General features: G+C 42.4%; 1 protein-coding gene across 1 annotated transcript in view; it reads left to right on the plus strand.

Moving 5' to 3' along the window:
* Positions 1-247: 247 nt before the first annotated feature.
* LOC126183371 (liprin-alpha-1) overlaps positions 248-27,630 on the plus strand; it is a 1,187,054-nt gene continuing 1,159,671 nt past the window's right edge. Inside the window, exon 1 of the mRNA XM_049925301.1 lies at positions 248-999. The gene's annotated coding sequence lies outside the window, so the exon portion shown is untranslated. The remainder of the gene's footprint in view (positions 1,000-27,630) is intronic.

Consider the following 27,630-nt stretch of genomic DNA (forward strand, 5'->3'; position numbering starts at 1 on the left):
TGACTGTAAGGTAGCATGGCTCACTAGGTTTTGATCCTGCAAACAACTAAAACATACAAACTGTTGCACTTGAAAGCAGTTGTTGACCGGTATCTGGAAAAAACGAAATTACAGGCTCATCAGGTATTGGGAATAGCATTAAAAAACATGAGAGTATACTTTACAAGTGAGTGAGTACATTTCTGTACTGTTCATTTTATTTTACTTCTTCATTATGCCAATTTTCTTCGAAATTGATATTTGTGGTGGTGGCTGACAAATACTTCGCTGCCTGCTTCATATAAAAAAAAGAACAAGAAAAAATATACTATAAACGTTTTTATTTCGCCAACAGAACACTTGAAAAGTTACGTTCATCGTAAGATGGCGGTAACTGTAACAAGATTTCAGTCACTTTTGTCAGTTCTCGGCGTTGTTCAGATTTTGTAACTATATCGAGTGAGAGCATTTCATAGTCATAGCTATGTTGTCGATGATACGTTGTTTCATAGCTAGATGAAAGGATTAGCCACCTCAAAATGAGCTAGTGCGGATAAACTGCATCTGTGTTCACTCTTCGTCGTGGACTGAATTTAAAATTGGTAATACCATGTCATGTGAAGAGATAATTGTCGTCTTTCCTTGCCTCGGGGAATAATGCTAGACCTAGAATGATGATCTAAACTGCAAAAGGAAGTAGAAACCACAGTTTCTTGCCCAGTGATGATTCGAAAGCAACGAGCTCTGCATTCCTACCCATAAACATGAAATGCAATTCCGATCTTTATATACTAACGTTGTGTTCTGCAGAAACTTTTGAAACACTTCGTGTGTGAAAATGCCCACAAACCAGACTGACTGTCATGCAGCACGTATTTTTTGCGTCGAAGACTTCATTAAGGAAGAAAATACATTCCTGTGGACCTAAAATGTCTCTCTGGACCCTTTTTAGGAGTACCTGCTGTGTCTCGCCATCGGCCTCCATCTGACATTCGTCGAATCCTACAACAATAGAGAGAGGTAAGAAAATAGCTGTACCCAATGTTACCTCTGGCTATTCTGTAGCTTTTTATCTAGGGAATAGCGCATAATTATCGAAGTTTCATATCTTGTCATATTTATTGTAAATGCTTCACTGAAATATGGTACATGACCATGTATGTTGTGTGTCATCTGTACGGTATATTAGCTGTTTGCCTTAGAATTAACGACAGTAGGGGGACAAAGCAGCAGCAAGTGCATTTTGTTAGTGCGGGTTACCTGCATAAGGGGCAGGTATGCACTCAAGGGCGAACCTATTGTTCTCCTTGCAATGACAGGTACTTAACCTATTGTTCTGTTAAGTGGTTTTCCATGTCACCCCCATTTCCTTTTGATTTACAGGCACTTATCTTATTGCCCCCAGGCACCCCCCCCCCCCCCCCCCCGTCCCCCAAGCCCCCTCCCCCCTCACTGCTACAGGTACACTTTCAGGTCTGAGTTATTGGAATAGCTCCTCTCACTCTTACCAATTTGATTGCCTACTTAATTAAATTGATCAATTAATTAACCTCTCCCTCTCTGGTATACCCCCCTCCCGTCCCATCCTCCCTCCTGGAAATTGGCGGGAAAAAGACTCAATTGATCGGCCATTTTGAGGGAAATCGATTGCTGTGTGTTGAATATTGTTTATTTCAACAATTTAGAGGATTCAAGGCAGTTTACAGAGTATATGGTAATTGGCAGAGAGGTAGGATCTCATAACAGGAAATTCAAGGGTATATTGTTTATTTATAAAAAATTCAGTTTGTGGGGGCTGGATATCTCTTGCTCGTCATTCTCTGCTCTTTAGAAACATGTAGTCTTGTATGAAGTAATTACATGGAGCAAACATGTGCATAACTTAATGTTTGGCACTGTACTCTGGGTGTCTTAACCAAATGTTCGACCCTTTGTCGGCACTTGACCTATTGTTCTGTTAAGTGGTTTTCCATGTCACCCACATTTCCTTAAACTATTGTACTGCCTTTGATACCAAATTAAGTAATTAGTGACGTCCTCCCACCATTTTCTGGTACACTTTTTGAATTTCACATGCTTTTGAACGCCATTTCTGGCACATTCTTCATCGTCGCCCAATCCCCTTAACCTATTGTACTGCGTTTTACGTAAAAATTATGCAAATTTACCTAGTGTTACGCACATCATCTGTTGTTCTGCTCCATGTCACCCACTTACACACACCCTCCCCTTAACTATTGTGCCCCTAACACCACATTGACGTAAAAAAATGTATGCAAATTAATTAAATCGATATTCTTCACATGTATGGGGTAGATCTTTTTGATTCGCGGCACCCTATTGGTCGGTCAAATCGATCGAATATAGTTTAAACAAAAGAATGCTAATAGAAAAACACATCCCGCCACACCACGCCCGACGCCGCCGACTCTGCACGCGTCCCCAGGAGTTCGGATGCATCGGCAGTCCCCGCGAAGTGATGACGTGGCCGTCAGCTGCCAGACCACGCGTAGGTGTCAGTTTGGGTCCCACCAGGATGAGGCGGCGGCATCCCTTTCATGCTTGACACCTGAGAAATTCCTCTCGAAATATATGTTCACCTAGGCACTTTATTAGATTGGTACATCTTGTAACTAATGAGGAAGTACTGAATAGAATTGGGGAGTAGAGGAATTTGTGACACAACTTGTCTAGAAGGGATCGGTTGGTAGATGTTCTGAGGCACCAAGGGATCACCAATTTAGTACTAGAGGGCCGTGTGGAGGGTAAAAATCGTAGAGGGAGACAAAGAGATGAATACACCAAGCAGATTCAGAAGGATGTAGGATGCAGTAGTTACTTGGAAATCAAGAAGCTTGTACAGGATAAAGTAGCATGAGAGCTGCATCAAACCAGTCTCCAGACTGAAGACGACAACAACAACAACAAAGCGGAAATCATAGCGATAAAAGTATATGGCACGATAACAAAAATTATCAGCTGTACTATAGAAAGGAGTGTTCCATTATGTCGTACAAAATAGTAATCCTTTCTAAATATGTACGTCCAAATGTGTCTTGCCAGGCTGTTTGGGATTGTGGCATTTTTCTTTTAATCTTCAGTTTGTGCATATTTTATAAGCATGACTATTTTATGCGCCATTATGAATCACTCCTTTCTGTGGAACAGCTGACAATTCTTGTTAACATTGCATATACCTTTTTCACTTTAATTTCTGCTGCACAGTTGCAAATAACAGACATTTAATGCAATTTTTACTGATGCAACTGGCCATTTTCCTTTTTTGTTATCTGCATCTTGCGAGATTATGGTTTACAACATGGTTCACTCTCAGTGAAACGTACAATTAGATACTTTCCTAGTCTTATTGGCTCATAATACGAATGCGTGTCATTGCATGTCTGTAGCTAATGATGATATTCTTCAATGCATATTCAACTCGTTTTTACTGTTTGAAGGAGCTGAAGATGGTTGTAGAAAGCAACCGGAACTAGACACATGCTTTAATTGTGTAATGAAATTTGCGTTCTAGGTATAATAAGTTTTTGCATAAAAAATGTTCAATAAATTACGTTAAGACCGGTGTCTCCTTCCTGGCAATGTCATGCTTCACTAATAACTACAGCTATTAGGAAACCCTTTTCCTCGGGTAATTTAGCGATGTGCGGTACAGAAGTATAGCATAGAGCCCTAGGTTGCTGTAATTCGATCCATCATTTCCAGTTCTGTCAAGAAATGGCCTTGTCGAATTACTTTCGAAGTGCGACACACACACACACACACACACACACACACACACACACACACACACACACACGCACTTTCACTCTGCTCCACACGCTTCCTGATAACAATATTTTACCAGTGAGGCTCTTCGCTTTAAGTAAGACATCGAAATATTCATAGACGATAGTTTTATACACTTCTTGAAAAATTATATTTTATGTATCTTGTGTCCTTGGGAAGGTATTGGCTCTGACCGCGTGTTCTGTAAACTTCGTTCGGAATATGGGAAAACTAAGGTTCAAATGGCTCTGAGCACTATGGGACTCAACAGCTGAGGTTATCAGTCCCCTAGAACTTAGAACTACTTAAACCTAACTAACCTAAGGACATCACACACATCCATGCCCGAGGCAGGATTCCAACCTGCGACCGTAGCGGTCTCGCGGAAAAACTAAGGTTATGTTACTAGTGAATATATACAGTAGTATTACTGCTGCGAAGTCTTCTAGTTTTGGAAGACAGTGTTATTGATGTGCAGTACAGCTGCATTTCATATTATACGGTGGGCTGCTGCTGTTAAATAATTTAGCAACATATATTTTCTGAGTGTTTGTGGCCTTCACCAATAAATTAATTGCATTAATTCCATAGCTCTCTGACAGAATGTAAAAGACATGTATAATAGTTAATGAATATCAATTTTTTTCGCGTGGAACACTTTCTCGATGCATGAGATTTTTTCCTACATTGGCATATATTTCAGAGTTTAAAGTTCAAAAATTCGTTTACCAACTTGTGGATTAAGCGAATTTCGAAGAGTGATACTCCATTTTTTTCGTCTCTTTTAGAATTACAGTACTAGTTGCAGAAATTACTATAGTTCAGTTTGAAACAGCGAAGTTGATACCGATATATCTGTAGTTAATATAGCTTCTTAAACGTCGTTCGGTGAGGACTTTCGAATACGTTCATTAAATCTGTAAAGAATATGAAGGAGAATCAATTGGTATTGGTTCTGGAAATAAAAGTTCCACAGCTACGCAGTTTTATTTATTTGTTTTTCATTCTTGCTATTAGCTTCCGGATGGAGTGCTATTTCGACCAATAAGACAAGCCAACAGTCACCTCTTGTTATAGCTAGAAGTGGTGTGTCTGGTGAGTGTGCAGGCTATTTTGTGTTTCCCAACGATTCCAAAATGTTCTGCTAAGAAAGTCTATATTTATCTGTGCGAAATTTATGGGAAATCTTTCGTATTTGTACCACATGCTTTGCTTCTTATCCAGTTACATTCTTAGTTAAGTGTATGAGAGAATAACTGCGGCATCATGTCTGTTAGGAATTGTAAAGACTTGTTGCTATTCATAGTCCCGTCAATAAAACAGAGAACAGTGATGCGATTCGTGAAAATCCAGCACCACACATTAACAGACCATGGACGTTGTTTATCCACTTTTCAGCCTTCGTAGATTTTCAAGTGTCCAGTAAGGGGTATTGAGAAGGTTGACTAGTTCGTGGTTTGCAAACGATGCTTCGTCCACAAACAAAATCTTGTATATAAACACTGCATAAGTTAGTAGTTTTCGTAGACATCCTTGGAAGAACTGTAGCAGATTTAGAAATCCATTGACATGAGGCTGTTGGCGGAAAAAACGCAGGAAGTATAAAATGCGTCGGAATATAATACTCGCAAAACACCCCTGTGGCTGATTCCGCACACACATTCAAGCTGCCTCGTTATAACGTGTGTGTTGTATGTTACCGCTACTTAAATGTTAGTTTCATTCGTTATGCGACCGTTTATCTCAAACCGTCCCGTAACTGATGTATAATACGGAATAGCAAGAAAAATCAAATCGGAATAATAAAAGCCCACCATTAAGTGGAATATGTATCAGTACCAGTGATTGCCAGTACTTAACTAACGTAAATTACAATTTCCATTATTAAAATGCATGTTAATCTAAATAAGTAGCTTCCCTCAAAGCATCTTGCACTTATCTGTTAGTGAACGAACAGGCCGTAGGTTATAAAAGCCAGCCGGGAGACCGCTTCAGGAGAAATCGCCAAAGGCACTCTGACACCTGCAAGGGACAACACCAGGCAGACTGACTGCCCGTGCCTTGAGGCTTACCTGTAGCTACCCCTGGGCGCCGCATGCTAAAGTCACAATACAGATAGTATCTCAAAGCTGAGCCGGCACAAAGGAGTCTGTTTTTAATGAGCTGTGTGTGATAAGGGGATATGTGATCTTTTTGGCAGCGTCCCGGAAGAGTTATTACAGAAAGAGTGGTGGAAAGCGAGAATCAGTCGAAATACATAGACCGCTAAAGATAACATCTGAGAATGGAATGGGAAACGGGGAAGTTTAGGACGCCTCTGAAGAGTGTGACACACCCCCACCGAACTCAGGCCCTACAAGGTTGAACGAAATGTGGTAAACAGGTACTTTTTGGTAAACTAATTAACTTGAAAGCGGAAGACAGAAACACGACTGTGCATGCAGAGGGTCACCCTCATTATCAGACACTCGAACGTAGACATAGAAAGAGAGATAGAAGGACTGAGTTTTGGCAGCGCCAAGCATTAAGACATTTGCTATTGGTTAATCGCCTGAAATGAGAGGAAGGGAAGGAGACTAGCGTCTTGTAAGACAGCTTCTTACTGGTCGGCACTCGACGTAGGAGGAACGTTCAATAAGTAATGCAACACATCTCTTTTTCTCGGCCAATTTAGATTGAAAAATTGCAGAATTTGTTGTGGGACGTCGTGGATTATTGTCGCTTCAGCCCCTGTAGTTTGATGAAGTTTCGTTACGTGACGGTGGTATATGTATCCTCAAAATGGCGTCTGTAACGGAGAAGCGTGTCAAGCAGAGAGCTATCACTGAGTTTCTTTCAGCTGAAAACCAGAGCGTCTCAGGTATTCATAGGCACTTCTGAATTTTTATGGGGACCTGGCATTGAACAAGGGCACTGTGAGTCGTCGGGCGAGGCGTCTGTGATCATCGCAACAGGGTCACACAAACCTGTCCGATCGCCCTTGTGCTGGCCGGCCGCACACAACTGTGACTCCTCCAGTGATGGAATATGTGGACACTCTCATCCGAGGTGATAGACAGATCACAATCACACTAATAGCTGCTTAGCTGAACGTCTATGTTGTTAGTGGCGACACACTGCTCCACTAGTTGGGGTGCGCAAAGGTGCGTGCACGCTGGGTTCCACAACCCAGTGTCATAAAGAGCAACAAAGGACCACCTGTGCGGAATTGCTTGCGCGTTACGAGACTGGATTATTCTGTTTTATGTCCTGCCTCATGGTGCAATGATCAATTCTGAAGTGTTTTGTGCTACCCTCAGGAAACTGAAGAATCGACTTCAGCATGTTCGTCGCCTCAAAAAAGGCAAACTATCTTCTCCTTCTCCAGGACAACGAAAGGCCTCACACAAATCTGCGCGCCCGAGAGAAATTCACAAAACTTAATTGGACTGTTTTTCCTCATCCATCCTACAGCTCGGATCTCGCACCTTCCGACGTCTATCTGTTTGGCCCAATGAAGAATGCACTTCGCGGGAAGCAGTACGTGAATGATAGGTAGATTATTGGCGCAGCAAGACGTTTGCTCCGACGTTGACCATTAGAGTGATATCATGCAGGCATACAGGCTGTCCCACTAAGATGGCGCAACGCCGTCTCATTGAACCGAGATGACGTTGAAAAACAGGGTTTTGTAGCCGAAAGAGTGGCGAATATTATGATGTATTGAAATCCTGAATAAAACCAACCTGCTTTAAGAAAAAATGTTGAGTTACTTATTAAACGCCAGAAAAACGCAGACACACTAGTCTTTATAAGATGCAGATGGTCAAAAGTTACTCTACAACCAGGTGTCTTGACAGGAGGGATTCACGTTGGACAGACTTGATGAACGGGCGCGGTCTCTGGCAGACATCAGTTATGCATGTAGCCAGCTGATTTGAACTTAGATGCAGACGCAAGTTGTTGGGATAGAGACAGTGATTGATTTTTCAGCCACCACCGGCCGATTAATATGGTGAGAATTAGCCGCAATGGCGAGGCGAGCTGTAGGGAAAATAGTTATTTTACCAAGATCCAGTAATTGCAGTCTTCATTCTGAAGACTTGTTTGACGTTAAAGATTCACAATGCTTAAACTCCGCCTATAGATGCAAATACGTACCCGTCTGTAGCGCTTTCTGACTTTAAACATTAACCCTTCGGAAATCACGGTCCGAATTAGACAAATATAACTGATAATCCAGATAGGCATTCATTGAATCACATTCCAGATCCCTTGGCCAGGCTTGCTAAGGCATTAGCTTATCATTGTCAGTAATTGTCAAATTATTTCTCTTGGTGTTTTATGTAATAAATTAAGTTCATTGTGATTTTTGTTTAATTTCGTAGGTAAGAATCGTTGATAATTCTTTTGGAATTCTTCTGAATTATGTCAGATATGTTAGGCCATTTTTACATATTCAGTTAACATTGCAAGCAGAAGCACCCCTCTCCCGACCCGCAGCCCAGTAACCCCTTACACACATCTCTCATAACGTCACTATTGTTTTTTGTGGCGTATTCTACTTTTCACAATTCGAGTTTCCTACACTCTTATCGTGTGGATTTGGTACGATACTTTTGAGCATACGCAACCGCACCGCTGACGTAACAGTTACGCGACTTTCGCGGCAAACGAACATCTTATCCGCTTTTTCGCCTGTCATATTCATTGTGAATACAAAAACAAAACACGGTCCTATGGGCTTAACCGTTTCATACCTGATTTTTTTGTGTAGGAAGGCAATTTTTTCTTTTGGTGATGGTCTTAGGTGATGCAAGATTTATACAACAATATGTAGCCGTTTTCGAAACATGCTTTGTACACTTGGCTTTATGGACTAAAATAATTACTTATGAAATATTCTCTATTGTAATAAATAGTAAAATGATCGTTCATTGCCGCGCGGGATTAGCCGAGCGGTCTGGGGCGCTGCAGTCATGGACTGTGAGGCTGGTCCCGGCGGAGGTTCGAGTCCTCCCTCCCGCCCTCCCTCCATCCCTCGGGCATGGGTGTGTGTGTTTGTCCATGGAATAATTTAGGTTAAGTAGTGTGTAAGCTTAGGGACTGATGACCTTAGCAGTTAAGTCCCATAAGATTTAGCACACATTTGAACTTCTTTTTTTTTGATCGTTCAGTAATTCACAAGCAAAAAAGTCACAATATGCAATTATACGGTGGAATACAGCAAACCAATCACATCCTAGTATTATGATGGTCACGAGCTGCTGATCACTGCTGCATTGACTTGTTGATATTTTAATAGTGATGCCCAGCAATTTGGAAAGCATGACGAAATGTGTACCTCAGTTTCCAGTGGGAAAAAATACTTCTGTTGCAGCTAAGACACAGTAAAAGTTAACTTACGCAGTTGTAGCCAGATGATGTGGAAGAGTTAAAGCGCACAGGCAAACACGTGAATTGTGCTCGAGTTACTTGGTTGCTTACATTTGGTAAAGGACGTCGTTTCCTGACGATGGGACATTGGTGTGCGGCGATGTTTTGTTGCTTCTTGATCGAGGTCTGACGTGTTTCGAGGCTTTTACATTGCCACAGAAAAAGTCTGTAGTTCCATAAATAATGTCAGTGTAACTATTTGGCAGTCATAAACGTTAAAAGTTCCTCAGAAAATAAGTCGTATTGTATTACACACACACACACACACACACACACACACACACACACACACAGAGAGAGAGAGAGAGAGAGAGAGAGAGAGAGAGAGAGAGAGGGGGGGGGGGGTAGGTAGATAGATTTGTTCGGTGTACAGCAGCACCCACATCGGAAATATCCGGTCCAGTTCTCACACCCGTTAATTCTGATCAGCACCAATTCTGTGACGCGCATCTGCTGTTTCCGGTACACAGTGCTATGAACGGTTGCACGTGTTCCGCTTGTTCCTTGGAGAACTTTTTTGTTTGTTTACCACCACACCGGTGTCCTTGAATGTGAATGCTAGAGAGCTCCGGCTCTCCCACCACCACCTCCTGCCGCTCCAAATATTTCGCACTGTTTCTTTTTATCGTGCAGGCACGCGCTGTGTGTACATCTGCGTAAATGTATCACACGGGTAAACTTCAGTAATTATTACGGCTGCTGCAAAACCACTGTGAAAACATGTGTCCCACTAGGCGCTTTAGATTTTTCGCACATAGTGTACTTCCAGTTGTTCCAATAATACGGTAGGTAATTTGGAAAGGTAATTTCATTACTGAATCGCGACAACTTTGAGGCGCATTTTTCGCTGTCGATCAAAGCCATTTTCATTTAATCGTAGGGCTTAAGTTAGTCGTTAATTCTATTTTACACACACAATTCATAAGATCTCTGTCGTATTAGTCGAAAGAGACATGTTAAAACAACGTGTACGTGATTTTGTGTGTGTGTGTGTGTGTGTGTGTGTGTGTGTGTGTGTGTTTCGGCTACACACAGGCCGTTTACAGACTACTACATACGACGTAGTAAATTAAATACGAAAAATCTATGTGCATTTGTTGCGACACGTGGTGGTGATGGTCTTCTTCTGTAGTCTAAATACTGGTTTGATGCAGTTCTCCACGCTCGTACATCCTGGACAAGCATCTTAATGTCTGCATAACTACTGCAGCATAGACCCTTTTGAACCTGATTACTGGAGTCATTCCTTGGTTTGCAGCACATTTCAAGACTTCTATTCTCTTTTTGTCTAAATTGCGTGCTGACTACGTTTCACTTCGATACAGGGCTACACTGAAGGCATATACATTCAGAAAAGACTTCGTAAAATTGAAATTTATGTTAGAGGTAACAAATTTTTGTTGTTTAGGAATAATTTTGTTGCTGTTACCAGTCCGCCTTTCTGCATCACCCATTATTACCTTTAGTGTCTCATTTCCTAAACTAATTCCCTCAGGATCGCCAGATTTAATTAGAATACGTTTTGTCATCCTGTTTTTACGTCTGTTAATATTAATCCTCTTTTCAATACATTATCCATTCCGATCAAATGATCTTCAAAGTCCTTTACTGTCGCTGTGTCATCGGAAAATTCCGTTTCCAAACTTCTCCTTGGTTTCCTTTACTGTTTGCTCAATGCACAGAATGAATAACAACGGGGATCGGCTGCAAACCCTCTGTCACTCACTCCTCTACTAAGACTTCCCTTTCATGTCGTTTGACTATTACAAGCGCAGTCTCATTTCTGTGGTAGTTGTAGATAACCATTCGGCCCATGTGCGTTATCCCTGCTACCTTCCGAATTTGTCAACACTTTCGAAACGTACTCTAAATGTACTAATGCTATAAAAGTAGCTTTACCTTTCTTCAGTCTCATTTGTGAGATAGGTCGTTGGTTCAGTATTGCTTTGCGTCAGTGATTGTGTGTTGTTTTTCGTCTTACGCGTGCCACAGTTTGAGTATTTTACATCAGACGCATTTCGCTTTTATTTACAAAGCATCGTCAGTGGGCGTTTATTGCTTTTTTTTTTACATGTTCTGAAGTCAAGTTTCTTTCTCTTTGTTGGAATTAGGGATGGCGGTTGTCGGTGAAACAACCGGTTTTTGGTTATATCTGATTTTTTCCACGCCAGTTTAACCTGATATTTAAAGCCGTTTAGCTTCACCGGTTTCTGAAGTAACCGATTTTCGGTTTTAATTCCTATCATTCCTGTAAGAAACCTAGAACTCGAACAAAGACTGAAAAATTGAGTCCTTCAGTTGCAAGTTACATAGAATGAAAATTTTAAATTACGTCGCTGCAGTCTGGAACCGCGCGACCGCTACGGTCGCAGGTTCGAATCCTGCCTCGGGCATGGATGTGTGTGATGTCCTTAGGTTAGTTACGTTTAAGTAGTTTTAAGTTCTAGGGGACTGATGACCTTAGAAGTTAAGTCCCATAGTGCTCAGAGCCATTTGAACCATTTTTTTTTAAATTACGTATGAAAAGAAAAGAAAACTTTAACCCATCCACCGTTCGCTGCTTTTCTCGAAAAGTGGTAAGTGGTTGAATACTACAAAAAAAACTATTCTCCTATCGATTGTAATTTTTTGAAACTCTGCTCAAAAATCATGTTTAAATCGGGGATCATACCAGTATTTGGGCCAATGGTAAAGGATGAAAACGGAGGTTGAAGAACGGTGTTTTTCCTGTTAATTTGTCCGTTTTCGAGGGCTGCAAGCAGATGAAGACATATTACGTATGCACAGGCAGATCAGCTACTATCTATTTTTATTGTTATTTAGTTTTTAATTTATTACTTTCACTATAATTTCCTTCCTTTTTTATTATTTCACAGAAATGGCAGACAAACCTTTAATCTTTTAAAGCGAATGAAGCATTGTACTTCATTGCTAAGTAACTTGTACACTGTACGTACACACGAACTTCAAACCACGACACACGGCCACAGTGACATTATTGTCTGAGCAATGTTGTAGCGATTCTTAGGCCATGTGTTTGTTGCTCAGTTCTGTCAGCACTTATTAAAATAGCACTGATCGTTTTTCCCAGTTTCTGTAATAACGCAATATTTCATAGCAATGCAGATGGCACTAATAAAAATTATTACTTTTTTAATAAAATGATTATTCAGAACAAAAGGATTTAACATAACTGCTGTGGCCAATCGATATTTCGGTATTTTACTCAATTATGACAAAAAATTGAAAAAAAATACGTGTTATAACCGAAATCAAATAAATACCGAAAAACACCGGCTATTCGGAACTAAAGTACTGATATCGGATTTAACCAGTCGGTTTTTTCCCATCCCTATGAACCATGGACCTTGCCGTTGGTGGGGAGGCTTGCGTGCCTCAGCGATACAGATGGCCGTACCGTAGGTGCAACCACAACGGAGGGGTATCTGTTGAGAGGCCAGACAAACATGTGGTTCCTGAAGAGGGGCAGCAGCCTTTTCAGTAGTTGCAGGGGCAACAGTCTGGATGATTGACTGATCTGGCCTTGTAACATTAACCAAAATGGCCTTGCTGTGCTGGTACTGCGAACGGCTGAAAGCAAGGGGAAACTACAGCCGTAATTTTTCCCGAGGACATGCAGCTCTACTGTATGATTAAATGATGATGGCGTCCTCTTGGGTAAAATATTCCGGAGGTAAAATAGTCCCCCATTCGGATCTCCGGGCGGGGACTACTCAAGAGGACGTCGTTATCAGGAGAAAGAAAACTGGCGTTCTACGGATCGGAGCGTGGAATGTCAGATCCCTTAATCGGGCAGGTAGGTTAGAAAATTTAAAAAGGGAGATGGATAGGTTAAAGTTAGATATAGTGGGAATTAGTGAAGTTCGGTGGCAGGAGGAACAAGACTTTTGGTCAGGTGATTACAGGGTTATAAATACAAAATCAAATAGGGGTAATGCAGGAGTAGGTTTAATAATGAATAAAAAAATAGGAGTGCGGGTTAGCTACTACAAACAGCATAGTGAACGCATTATTGTGGCCAAGATAGACACAAAGCCCATGCCTACTACAGTAGTACAAGTTTATATGCCAACTAGCTCTGCAGATGATGAAGAAATAGATGAAATGTATGACGAGATAAAAGAAATTATTCAGGTAGTGAAGGGAGACGAAAATTTAATAGTGATGGGTGACTGGAATTCGTCAGTAGGAAAAGGGAGAGAAGGAAACATAGTAGGTGAATACGGATTGGGGGGAAGGAATGAAAGAGGAAGCCGCCTTGTAGAATTTTGCACAGAGCATAACTTAATCATAGCTAACACTTGGTTCAAGAATCATGAAAGGAGGCTGTATACATGGAAGAAGCCTGGAGATACTGACAGGTTTCAGATAGATTATATAATGGTAAGACAGAGATTTAGGAACCAGGTTTTAAATTGTAAGACATTTCCTGGGGCAGATGTAGATTCTGACCACAATCTATTGGTTATGAACTGCAGACTGAAACTGAAGAAACTGCAAAAAGGTGGGAATTTAAGGAGATGGGACCTGGATAAACTGAAAGAACCAGAGGTTGTAGAGTGTTTCAGGGAGAGCATTAGGGAACAATTGACAGGAATGGGGGAAAAAAATACAGTAGAAGAAGAATGGGTAGCTCTGAGGGATGAAGTGGTGAAGGCAGCAGACGATCAAGTAGGTAAAAAGACGCGGGCTAATAGAAATCCTTGGGTAACAGAAGAAATATTGAATTTAATTGATGAAAGGAGAAAATATAAAAATGCAGTAAATGAAGCAGGCAAAAATGAATACAAACGTCTCAAAAATGAAATCGACAGAAAGTGCAAAATGGCTAAGCAGGGATGGCTAGAGGACAAATGTAAGGATGTAGAGGCTTGTCTCACTAGGGGTAAGATAGATACTGCCTACAGGAAAATTAAAGAGACCTTTGGAGAGAAGAGAACCACTTGTATGAATATCATGAGCTCAGATGGCAATCCAGTTCTAAGCAAAGAAGGGAAAGCGGAAAGGTGGAAGGAGTATATAGAGGGTTTATACAAGGGCGATGTACTTGAGGACAATATTATGGAAATGGAAGAGGATGTAGATGAAGATGAAATGGGAGATACGATACTGCGTGAAGAGTTTGACAGAGCACTGAAAGACCTGAGTCGAAACAAGGCCCCGGGAGTAGACAACATTCCATTAGAACTACTGATGGCCTCAGGAGAGCCAGTCATGACAAAACTCTACCATCTGGTGAGCACGATGTATGAGACAGGCGAAATACCCTCAGACTTTAAGAAGAATATAATAATTCCAATCCCAAAGAAAGCAGGTGTTGACAGATGTGAAAATTACCGAACTATCAGTTTAATAAGTCACAGCTGCAAAATACTAACGCGAATTCTTTACAGACGAATGGAAAAACTGGTAGAAGCCGACCTCGGGGAAGATCAGTTTGGATTCCGTAGAAATGTTGGAACACGTGAGGCAATACTGACCTTACGACTTATCTTAGAAGAAAGATTAAGAAAAGGCAAACCTACGTTTCTAGCATTTGTAGACTTAGAGAAAGCTTTTGACAATGTTGACTGGAATACTCTCTTTCAAATTCTGAAGGTGGCAGGGGTAAAATACAGGGAGCGAAAGGCTATTTACAATTTGTACAGAAACCAGATGGCAGTTATAAGAGTCGAGGGGCATGAAAGGGAAGCAGTGGTTGGGAAAGGAGTGAGACAGGGTTGTAGCCTCTCCCCGATGTTATTCAATCTGTATATTGAGCAAGCAGTAAAGGAAACAAAAGAAAAATTCGGAGTAGGTATTAAAATTCATGGAGAAGAAGTAAAAACTTTGAGGTTCGCCGATGACATTGTAATTCTGTCAGAGACAGCAAAGGACTTGGAAGAGCAGTTGAACGGAATGGACAGTGTCTTGAAAGGAGGATATAAGATGAACATCAACAAAAGCAAAACGAGGATAATGGAATGTAGTCAAATTAAGTCAGGTGATGCTGAGGGAATTAGATTAGGAAATGATACACTTCAAGTAGTAAAGGAGTTTTGCTATTTAGGGAGTAAAATAACCGATGATGGTCGAAGTAGAGAGGATATAAAATGTAGACTGGCAATGGCAAGGAAAGCGTTTCTCAAGAAGAGAAATTTGTTAACATCGAATATAGATTTAGGTGTCAGGAAGTCGTTTCTGAAAGTATTTGTATGGAGTGTAGCCATGTATGGAAGTGAGACATGGACGATAACTAGTTTGGACAAGAATAGAATAGAAGCTTTCGAAATGTGGTGCTACAGAAGAATGCTGAAGATAAGGTGGGTAGATCACGTAACTAATGAGGAGGTATTGAATAGGATTGGGGAGAAGAGAAGTTTGTGGCACAACTTGACTAGAAGAAGGGATCGGTTGGTAGGACATGTTCTGAGGCATCGAGGGATCACAAATTTAGCATTGGAGGGCAGCGTGGAGGGTAAAAATCGTAGAGGGAGACCAAGAGATCAATACACTAAGCAGATTCAGAAGGATGTAGGTTGCAGTAGGTACTGGGAGATGAAGAAGCTTGCACAGGATAGAGTAGCATGGAGAGCTGCATCAAACCAGTCTCAGGACTGAAGACCACAACAACAACAGTGTGCACAGGCTGACATCGAAGAAAGGTAGTTGCACTTTCACTCTTAGCGATTTTTCGGCTTTTAGAATCAGTTTTTTCTTTTGCAGCATTTACATTTTTTACACTTCAGTTTTGTGACCGATGACGGTGTGCCCTAGTATTTTCGAGGTAAACAACCTGCTTCTCGTGACGACGCTTAAACCAAGTGTTCGTAATGATCACATAGTGCTCTGTGGAAAATTCTGCCAGATGGCTTTCTCTTTCACTCTTTTCCCCCAAGTTCATATTCTCTTACAGGTTTTTTTCTCTCTCTCTCTCTCTCTATCTTTCTTTTGGTTCTAAATCTCCATTACAATTAAATTTTCGTTTCTTGTAACTACTTGAGTAATGTCTTTTATCTCCTCATACATTCTTTCAGTATCATCTGCGGAGCTGGTTGGCATTATAAAACTTGTGCTACTGTGATGAGTGTTGGCTTCGTATGTATCTCGGCTACAGTAATGCGTTCACTATGCTTTCCTATTTTCATATAAATCATTAGGCCTACTCCTGAATTACCCCTATTTGTTTCTGTATTTATAACCCTGTACTCAGCTGGCCAGAAGTCGTGTTCATCCTTCCACATGACTTCTTTATGTCCCACTATATATGACTTCAGCCTGTCTATTTCCCTTTTTAGATTTTCTAACCTACCACGCTCCGATTCATAAAACGCCATGTTTGTTTTTCCTGATGACGACAGCATTCTCAGTAGTCCCCACCCGGAGATCTGAGTGGCGGACGATTATACCTCCGTATAATATCTTATACAAGAGGACTCCATCATCATTTAACGATATAGTAGAGCACATGCCCTCGAAAAAAGTAACAGCTAGTTTCCTATTGACTTCAGCCGTTCGCAGTTCCGATATAGCAAGGCCACGTTAGCTAAAGTTCAAAGCTTAGTCAATCATCCAGACTGTTGCTCCTCTTCAGGAAATAGATGTCTGTCCTCTTAACAGATACTCCTCCATTGTAGTTGTATCTGCGTTATGGCTATCTTCATCGTTATGGCACACAAGGTACAGGTTTCGTGTTGGGTCTATACATGCTGTTCAAAAAGCTACACTACTGGCCATTAAAATTGCTACGCCACGAAGATGACGTGCTACAGACGCGAAATTTAGCCGACAGGAAGAAGATGCTGTGATAGACAAATGATTAGCTTTTCAGCGCATTCACACAAGGTTGGCGCCGGTGGCGACACCTACAACGTGCTGACATGAGGAAAGTTTCCAACCGATTTCTCATACACAAACAGCAGTTGACCGGCGTTGCCAGGTGAAACGACGTTGTGATGCCTCGTGTAAGGAGGAGAAATGCGTACCATCACGTTTCCGACTTTGATAAAGGTCGGATTGTAGCCTATCGCGATTGCGGTTTATCGTATCGCGACATTGCTGCTCGCGTTGGTCGAGATCCAATGACTGTTAGCAGAATATGGAATCGGTGGGTTCAGGAGGGTGATAGGGAACGGTGTGCTGGATCCCAACGGCCTCCTATCACTAGCAGTCGAGATGACAGGCATTTTATCCGCACGGCTGTAACGGATCGTGCAGCCACGTCTCGATCCCTGAGTCAACAGATGGAGACGTTAGCAAGACGACAACCATCTGCACGAACAGTTAGACGACGTCTGCAGCAGCATGGACTATCAGCTCGGAGACCATGGCTGCGGTTACCCTTGACGCTGCATCACAGACAGGAGCGCCTGCGATGGTGTTCTCAACGACGACCCTGGGTGCACGAATGGCAAAACGTCATTTTTTGGGATGAATCCAGGTTCTGTTTACAGCGTCTTGATGGTCGCATCCATGTTCGGCGACATCGCGGCGAACGCACATTGGAAGCGTGTATTCGTCATCGCCATACTGGCGTATCACCTAGCGTGATTGTATGGGGTGCCATTGGTGTGTAACCTCTTGTTCGCATTGACGGCACTTTGAACAGTGGACGTTACATTTCAGATGTTTTACGACCCGTGACTCTACCCTTCATTCGAACCCTGCGAAACCCTACGTTTCAACAGAATAGTGCACGACCGCATGTTGCAGGTCCTGTACGGGCCTTTCTGGATACAGAAAATGTTAGACTGCTGCCCTGGCCAGCACATTCTTCAGATCTCTCACCAACTGAAAACGTCTGATCAATGGTGGCCGAGCAACTGACTCGTCACAATAGGCCAGTCACTACTCTTGATGAACTGTGGTATCGTGTTGAAGCCGCATGGGCAGCTGTACCTGTACACGCCATCCAAGCTCTGTTTGGCTCAATGCCTAGGCGTATCGAGGCCGTTATTACGGCCAGAGGTGGTCGTTCTGGATACTGATTTCTCAGGATCTATGCACCCAAACTGCGTAAAAATGTAATCACATGTCAGTTCTAGTATATTTGTCCAACGAATACCCGTTTATCATTTGCATTTCTTCTTGGTGTAACAATTTTAATGGCCAGTAGTGTATGTAATGAAATGGTAATAGTATTGTGAAGTAATACTGAACACATTTTCTCCAGTGGAAATATTTTAGACATTGAAGCCAAAAACAGTCGTGACCTTCCAGAATGAGATTTTCACTCTGCAGCGGAGTGTGCGCTGATATGAAACTTCCTGGCAGATTAAAATTATGTGCCCGACCGAGACTCGGACTCGGGACCTTTGCCTTTCGCGGGCAAGTGCTCTACCATCTGAGCTACCCAAGGACGACTCACGCCCCGTCCTCACAGCTTTATTTCTGCCAGTACCTCGTCTCCTACCTTCCAAACTTTACAGAAGCTCTCCTGCGAACCTTATCGATGCTGTCAGGTTTCAGACAGGAATTTAGTGATGGTGATGTCGTCGTAGCGACGATAGTTACCCAAGTTAATTAATCCAGCGACTAAGCTGGAAGGGCTATTATGCTGGAAAGATAAGCAAGTGTTAGCATGCTACTCAGACGAGTGGATATTATCTAATTCCAGTATGATAGACAGAGAGGAATAATGGGCAAAGCTGAAAGATACTGTAATCACATTTTCGAGAAGTATGTGCCGAATTAAGTGGGTTGAGGACGGAATATACCCACCATGATTTAATAACAACATACCGAAAATGCTGAGGGAGTAGGATTGTTGCACAATTGGCTCGAGAAAGAACGCGGAAATTTCGACGTACGAAAGTTAATACAAATCCGTTCGTCTGTTAACAGATCGATGCGCGAAGCACATAAAGACTTTTGTCGTGCGTTAGCAATAAATTTTGACGAGAACCTGAGAAAATTCTGGTTATGCGAAAAATCAGAGGGTCGAAGGCTTCTGTTCAGCCTCTCATCGACCAGTCTGGTGTGACAGTAGAAGACAGCAGAAGGAAAGCTGAAGTTCTAAATTTCGAGTTCAAAAAATCATTTGACGGTCGCACAGACTCCCGTAGGGAGGACACAGAAATAAGCATCACTATCGTTGAGAAACAACTGTGAAACAGTTGAAAACAAATGAGTCGCCAAGTACGGATGGAATACCAGTTCTATTCTACAAAGAGTAGTATTCGACATTGACCCCTTATTTGGCTTGCATTTATCGCAAACTTCTTGCTCAACGCAAAGTCCGAAACGATCGGTAAAAAGCACAGGCGAATCCTGTGTACAAGACTTATAAAACAACGGACCCGCCAAATAACAGGCTAATATCCTTAACATCGGTTTACTGCAGAATTGTTGATCATGTTATTTGTTCGCATAAAGTAAATTTATTTGAGACAGAACGGCTTCTGTCCACAAATGAGCGCGGATTTACACTGTCCAATCACATTAATGTAATCACCTGTCAAAAGTCTGAATAACCAGCTTTTGCAGCGCGAAACATGCAGGAAATGTGTCAGTGGGGTTCTGGAAGGTACCGACAGGGATTTGGAGCTATGCCGCCTCCAGTGCCGTGGCTATATGTGCTAGGTTCCCCGGCTGAGATCCTTGGGGCGAACAGCCCGATCGAGATGCTCCCACAGGTTCTCGATTGCGTTTAAGTCCGGGGAGTTTGATGGTCAGGGGATTACTGTAAACTCATCCTAGTGCTCTTCGAACCATGCGCATACACTACGAGGTGTGCAACACGTTACATTGCTCTGCTGGTATGTGGCGTCATGCAGAGTGAAAACAAACTGCGTGTGGGAGTGGACATGGTCCCCAAAGATAGGTGCATACATGTGCTGATTCATTGTGTTGATTCATTGTGTCGTCCAGAATAACGAGATCACCCAGGGAATGCTACCAAAACATTCCCCACACCATATCGCTCCCTTTCTCTTGCTTTCAGACGTTTCGCGCCGTACGGGGTAGCGGCCATCAGTCCAATGGAGCAGTCCGCAGCTCGTGGTCGTGCGGTAGCGTTCTCGCTTCCCGCGCCCGGGTTCGATTCCCGGCGGGGTCAGGGATTTTCTCTGCCTCGTGATGACTGGGTGTTGTGTGATTTCCTTAGGTTAGTTAGGTTTAAGTAGTTCTAAGTTCTAGTGGACTGATGACCATAGACGTTAAGTCCCATAGTGCCCAGAGCCATTTGTTGTTCCAGTGGAGCAAAAACGTGCTTCATATGAAAGGCCACCTCTCGCCACTCAGTGGACGTGCAGTTGCGGCACTGGCTTGCAGATACCAGCCTTCGTCGCTAATGAACAGCAGTGATCATGGTTGCATAGACGAGGCGCCTGCTGCCGAGACCCACACGCAACAACGTCGCTGAACTGTCGTTAACGAGACACTGTTCGTAGTTCTTTGTCACCTGTGCGGTCAGTTGCTCAGCAGGTGCACGCGTTTTCTCCCGTACAGATATGTGAGCCGTTGTTCACGTCTGTCATCTATCTCCCGTGGTACACCACAGTGTTCATGAGTACAAGGACATCACCAGGAGTGCCCCAGGAAAGTGTGATAGGACCACTATCGTTCTCTGTATACATAAATGATCTGACGGATAGGATGAGCGGCAGTCAGCGTCTGCTGAAGACGCTGTTGTATACGGGAAGGGATCTTCATTAAGAGACTGTAGGAAGATTACCGGATGATTTATATAGAATTTCTATTTGGTGTGATGAATGGCAGCTTCGTCTAAATGTAGAAAAATACGAGCTAATGCAGATGAGTTGGAAAAACAATCCTGTAATGTTCGAATAAGGTGTTAGTGGTTTGCTGTTTGAGACAGTCACGTCGAATAAATGTCTAGTCGTAACGTTGGAAATCAATATGAAATGGAACGAGAACATAGGATAGATAATAGGAAAGACGAATGGATCCATTCTGGAGTACCACTGGAGTGTTTGGAATCCCAGCGACATCGAATTAAAGGAAGACATAGAAGCAATTCAGAAGCGTGCTGCTAGATTTGTTACCGGTAGGTTCGATCGGCACGCGAGTATTATGGGAATGGTGCGTGAATTGAAATAGGGATCTTTGGACGGAACAAGGCGTTCTTATCGCGAGACATTATTGAGAAAATTTTGTCTATGACTGTAGAAAAATTCTACTGCCACCAACGTTCATCTCGCGTAAGGACCGCGAAGGCAAGATAAATCAGAGCTCTTTCTCATGGCTCGTGTGGCTCCATATAGACAGTCGTTTTCCCTTCGCTCCATTTGCGAGTGGAACGGGATAGGAAATGAGTCGCAGTTGTAGAGGGTTTCGCTCACCGCATAATGGTTGTCGGAGCTTTATGTAGATGCAGAAAATAAACACAGGCTTGCATCAGCCATTTATGAGAAGAATCAGGTTTTTTTTTACGGGGTCAAAAGTGATATTGTTATCTTCATCCGACACAGTCTAAAGGAAGAATTTCAGGATTTTTGTCGGACTGTCAATTTACTTCTACTGTTTTACTGTTTGCAGCAATAGTCATTAACGGCAAATTATTTTGCTTTACCATTCATTTAGTTCTTCGAGGGACCTTCAAAAAGTAATTTACACGTTATCATGGCAAGCCAAGCAATTTTTATTCAAAGCTGCACTATTCAAAGTGACACACATAAAGGGCACTATTTCTCAAAATGGTAACCTGCTACCTGTCAACAAAAGTCGGAACGTTCTGCTAGTCATTCAGCTCCTCGACGATAGAAATTAGCTCCTTGATCACGGAGCTTTACGAGAACTGCCATGTGCGCATCCTCATCGTTGAAAAATCGCTTCCCCCGCCCCCGCCGATGTTCTTTCAGTTTGCCGAAAAGATACAGATAGCTTGGTGCAAGATCTGGACTGTATGGCGGGTCGGCATCACCCACGTCTGTGCGGCTCTGGTAAAAAATTTTGGCACCATTTCCCTACAGCCGGACGGGACATTGCATTGGTCCATATACAGCCAAAATTTCACGATGAATCTGTGTACAATTTAGACATTTTCCCGAGAAGAATCGTACTGTCAGTGTATTTCTGCTTTGGAGTAAGTTTCGAGTTGCCGCATCAGTTCAGTCGCACGGTGTGATGTACCTGTTACCTGTACTGCAGCAGAATTGTCTGCAGGACACCTGAAACACGTACTCTCTTTTGACACTGCGCCATCGTTGTTGCGTAATGGTCTTAGCTTGGGAATACGTGTGTACCTTACTTTTCGAAATCCCTGCGTAAACTCACTTGTCATGATGAGCTAAGTATAAAACATAGTTCTCTTTGACAATGAGCTTGGGAATTTAAACTCTCTAAACCTCTGACATCTCTGATACTGCCAGGGCCCTAAACATCAAAGAAATCGAGCAACTAGAAAAAATGAAAGACGAAGGTGTGTAAACGAGTGCTCTGTTCATACCTGACCTACAAACAGACAAATAACTGACATCCCATTAGACCATTAAATGAGTGGCACAGGGATGAAGGCACTGCAATGCATGCTTGATTGTTCATCATCAGCAGCAGAATGGGATATAACTCATCGTCAGTATTACTGCGCGTGGGAGTAGGGGCTCCTTGGTCGGCCTTTCGCGAGTTTTTACCGTGATATTCCACGGAAACACGCTGAACAATTTGATAGTAAATGCAGGACTGTCTTGATAATGCACTGTTCGGTGCACTTTCCTGATTCACCACTGTAATTTTTTATTGTAATGTCACCGCGTGTTTCCGATGACGGCCATGCGAGGGCAAGTGCAATAATATGGTCGGGTAGTATCTGTCTTTGTTATGGAGAACATTTAAGTAAACGTTGAAGTGTAATATTATCGTTTACACGTCTTACAGAACTCGGCAAGAAACACACTTAGAGGATGCGGAGTTAATATCCCATGGTCACTTACTCTCAAATCCATAAAATCTTTATTGCTGTCTTCGAGAAAAGTAAACCATTGTCAGAACTCTAATTTTGTGTTGTTACACTGCTAAAATCTTGTCCATTTGCACTGTAAACAAACCGACATCACTTAGATCTTAAGTTTACGGATGTTTTCTGTGTAACAAAGAGGTAGAAACAACACTGGAATGAGAGTCCACACAAGAACACCGACCTGATTCAAATCCCAATGCAAAGCGTCACACAGATTGATCTTGCATGCTGCGAATGGTACATGCTCAGTCGAATCCGAACAGGACAAAGGAGTGGGGATCACATCTTGAAGGGGGTAACTGTGAAAGTGCTGCATCAGTGTGTGATGCGGAAGGACAGACAACAAGATGTATTGTGGAGACTTCAAATGTGAACATCTTTGGCTAGGCTTCACCGTGACTTATTGACATCGGAAGAAATAAATTTAAATAAACAGTGACTGGCAAAAGTAAACTTGTTCCATTGGATATTCTGAAGAACTGCACAATCTGCTTTTTAAAGGTGCCCTGAAAAAGTTACATGAAGCGAATGACACCCAGTACTGCGATCTGGTTGCCATATGCGAACATACGTTGTGTATGTACATATTCGGTAATGCAGTACGATTGTAGTGAAGGTGATGATGATGATAATAACGCCCAAGTTAAGTTGCAGATTCGGTGAGATTATAGATAAGTTGGATTGTTTAAAAGTGCACATCGTGAGAATCGTTCATCGCGGCACGCATAGAATTGTCTCAGTAACGTGACAGAGTGATTGTGAACGGCAGAGCGCCTTCGTGTGATCTTCCGCTAATAAGAGGATACTGGTAGCTGTGGGATGAATTAGATATTTGTAACATAAAATAATCTACACTAATTTCTCCTTTTAGATAGATCTCTGTGGTTTTTTAGAAAACAACTTAGGACTTGGACCAAATTTATACTTGATGTAATGAATGGAAGTTGTCGTTACATTTGTATACATGTAAGTTAATGCCTATATCCAAGAGACAGTAAACGATAGCATCCAATTGCAGGACTAGTGGTGAACGTCTTGAGAACGTCAAATCGAGTAAGTATTGACGGGCAATACTAGGAAACGATATGAAATAAAGACATTTACGTAAAATCATTGTTAGGTAATGCGAATGGAAGACAGATGATTTGGCATGGTTTTGGGGGAAATGCAGTGCACTTGTAAAGGAAATCGCACTACAAGACAGTAGTGCGAGAATTATTATTAAGAAGGCACGACAGTAGACGAATGAATTCAGAGACGCGCTTCTAGGATCGTAACAGGTCGACTATAGCCCATACGTAAGTGTAACAGAAGTATCTGGGGAATTTAAATGGCAACTTAGGAAGAAAGGCGATGTAGTTTTCGCGAAATCCTGTTGAGTGAATTTAAAAGAACATGTATTGGAAGAAGTATGCGCGGCCATCGTATATATCACATAAGGACCACGTGAATAAGGTAAGAGAGAAGAGGGCACGTGCAGAGTCAGTAACTTTCCCTCGCTCATTATACAAGTGGAGTAGGTCGGAAAATCGAGAACGATTGTACGAAGTACCCTCAGACGTAAATTGTCCAGTGGCTTGCCAAGCTTGCCAACTATGTATGCTGATGGCTTCGTGCTCCGGATCTGTGAATTCGGATTCAGCTTCGTTGCGCTATTTGGAGAGAACTTATTTTCTTAAGTAAAATTTGCTTTTCTCACATAAGCCATGTTTCGACATTTATTAGTAGTACCCTCTTTCACCACTCGCACGTCTGACTGGCTCTTCAGTTAGTTATAGATGTTGTGACTTAGGCGTCACAGAAAATGGCTATATCGATTGTTGAAAATCTACGGAAGTTAGAGCTGAAAAACGAGATCAGTTTTAATTATTATTTTATTCTAATGTCGAAAAATCCATGAATCACAGTTGAAGGCTCCCATTTGTAAGCAAACTTTAACCCTTGATGAATATAAAGTATGGTTATTGAGAAATAGAAAACCTTGACGCCGTCTCAAATACTGACAGAATAATACCTATTGAGGGAGTTATGGCTCTGTCCAGTGTATTCTGGTCACTGTGTGTTCAACAATTATCAGCACAATGGATGCCCTGAAATTGTGTGTGTGTGTGTGTGTGTGTTTGTGTGTGTGTGTGTGTGTGTGTGTGTGTGTGTGTGTATGTGTGTGTAAGAATCAGTTACAGCTCGTATATAGCGTAATGGGAGAATAGGAAAACTGTTAAAAACTGTACTACTATAAAAGGCGAAAAATAAGAGTTATATTCGCTGGTTTCTGTTCATTGTTCCTTCACCAGTAGTTAGTTGTGCCGTAATGCACAGGCCTAACTTTGTCGTCTGAGAGCTCACCCAGGGAAGTGTTTAACCAACACCAAAACAGTATGGTGGCATCACTATCGCTTGCGAAACAAATCATTGTATGGTATGTAAACAAGTGTAGTATGATCTTTTGCTGAGGCCACGTCTCGCTCTTTCTTTAGCAGAACAGGAGATTTTTCCGTTGGATCATATAGAAAATATTCCATTGGTCTGCCGAAGAATCCTCAGTCGTTCTGACAATGTAGTGAACTGCCGTGAGTTTTCAGGCAACTAAACGCTGTCCTTGAAGACTTTACGGCTTCCTCCATTAGCTCGACTCTCGCCTTACTCGCGACAGTGGCAGCCTCAGCCTAGTACCTAAATACATTCACAAAGAAAGTTAAGCAAATGAGAGGAATGGTTCGATGTTAACGCAGTTACGCACACATACATACATACATACATACATAAATATATAACGTCAGCGGATCTGTACGAGCAAATGCTGAGGTATACGATATGTGACGGCCCTCAGAGTACATTAGTGTTACCACCACTTTGCCATTTGATTGGGTCTGACAGAGTATATAACGGGTGTGTTATGAGTAACGTGATTACTGAGCATTGTGAAGGCGCCACATAATGCAGCGTACGTCAGTGTGACAACGTTACCGTCGTCTGAAAGAGTTTGAAACGAGCGTCACTGAGTGTCTGCATACGGCTGGCTGGTCAAATTGTGCAAGATCCTGTCGTTATTGGCGTTTGGATGTTACCGGTCTCAAGTCTGGACTAGATGGAACACCAAGGAAACCAAAAGCGTCGTCAGTGTTCTGGTGACCACTTCTAATCTTATCAAAGGAGGCTTGCCCTACTATCCACCAAGCATATCGTAAACCACCCCTTGCGGATTAGCAGAAACTGGGCTACAAAATCCCCATCTAATGAGTGGGCTGCCATTAACACTATAACGCAGCGAGATGCTTTTGGATTGGTGCCGTGCTTGAGAAGAATGGACTGCCAACGAATAGCGTTGCATCATTTTCCTTTTCTCTGAATGTTTCGGAGAAACACTGGTGTTAGCCGTTTCTTATGTGTTACCATTCCTGTGACTGTATACGGGTACCATCTTTCAACAGAACGATGCTAGTCTTTCCACGGCACATGTGTCTATGAACTTAATACGAGATATTTGCCAGGAAGATCCCCCGATCTGTCACCAATAACTTGTGTGTGACCTGCTCGGCCGGCCGTCAACCCCCTCCCAGTGCCAGTATCCAGGATATCGAGTAGTAGTTAGAACAGATGTGGGCCACAAAGGCTGGCTGATATTTTCCCAATCAAATCATTGCGCGCGTGCAGACCCTAGGGGTGCAACATCTGAACCAGCAGTGCCGTCGTGCTGCCAATTTTGTTGTTTGTTTGATTTCATCACTAAAATAAAACCACCTAACTTGTCAACGCGTCAACTTCATTTCACTTTCTTCCTGTAAGTTATTAACTTTTTTTGTCAGTGAGTGTATACGTCTCCTGAGAAGATGTCATTAATGTTGACTCTATTTATTCTGTTCCTACAGAGTATTTACAGTTGTTACCAGCGCATGAGGCGATACTAAGACGAAAGTTGATAATAACCCAAAATGATAGCTAAAATTTGTCACATCTAAAATATTTCGCAGATTGCGAGGCAATTCACAAATACGTATTAGCTGCAAAAATCAAGGAATAAAACAGTTCAGTGTAATGTATTAATGATGAGGTGGCGTAATTTTTGTTACGCATTGTTCCATTGAGCCATTTATGCGTCTGGCCAGTATTGCGGTCGATCTACTTATTGTGTTGGAGTGGACAGAAGTGAGACGGTATTAGAGTATTTGCGGTGTGACTACTGGAGTGTAGAATAAGAGGCGCGCCGCGGCCGGTGTAATGAGACTGCAGTTGGGGCGTGCTCCCCGCGGGCATCTCCGGCTGAGAGGCGCAGCGGGATGCGGGATGCGACTCACTGAATCAATAGCCGCCCTCTCCCCTTCTTCGCCGTTGCAAAACCGCCGCGGTCCCAAGCTGTGCCCGCGCCTTTGCCAAACACTTTGTTGGTTTCTCACTGGACCAGTATTGATCCCACATATGTCTATTTCCAATTTTATCACTCTTCGTCATTCTTTATTCTTAATCAGGTACCTCGTATTATTACTCTTTTATGAAAGTACGATGCTGTCCACGCAGTAGCATCGTAGGAAGAC

Source organism: Schistocerca cancellata, chromosome 4 (genome assembly GCF_023864275.1).
Source record: "Schistocerca cancellata isolate TAMUIC-IGC-003103 chromosome 4, iqSchCanc2.1, whole genome shotgun sequence".
Lineage (NCBI taxonomy): Eukaryota > Metazoa > Arthropoda > Insecta > Orthoptera > Acrididae > Schistocerca > Schistocerca cancellata.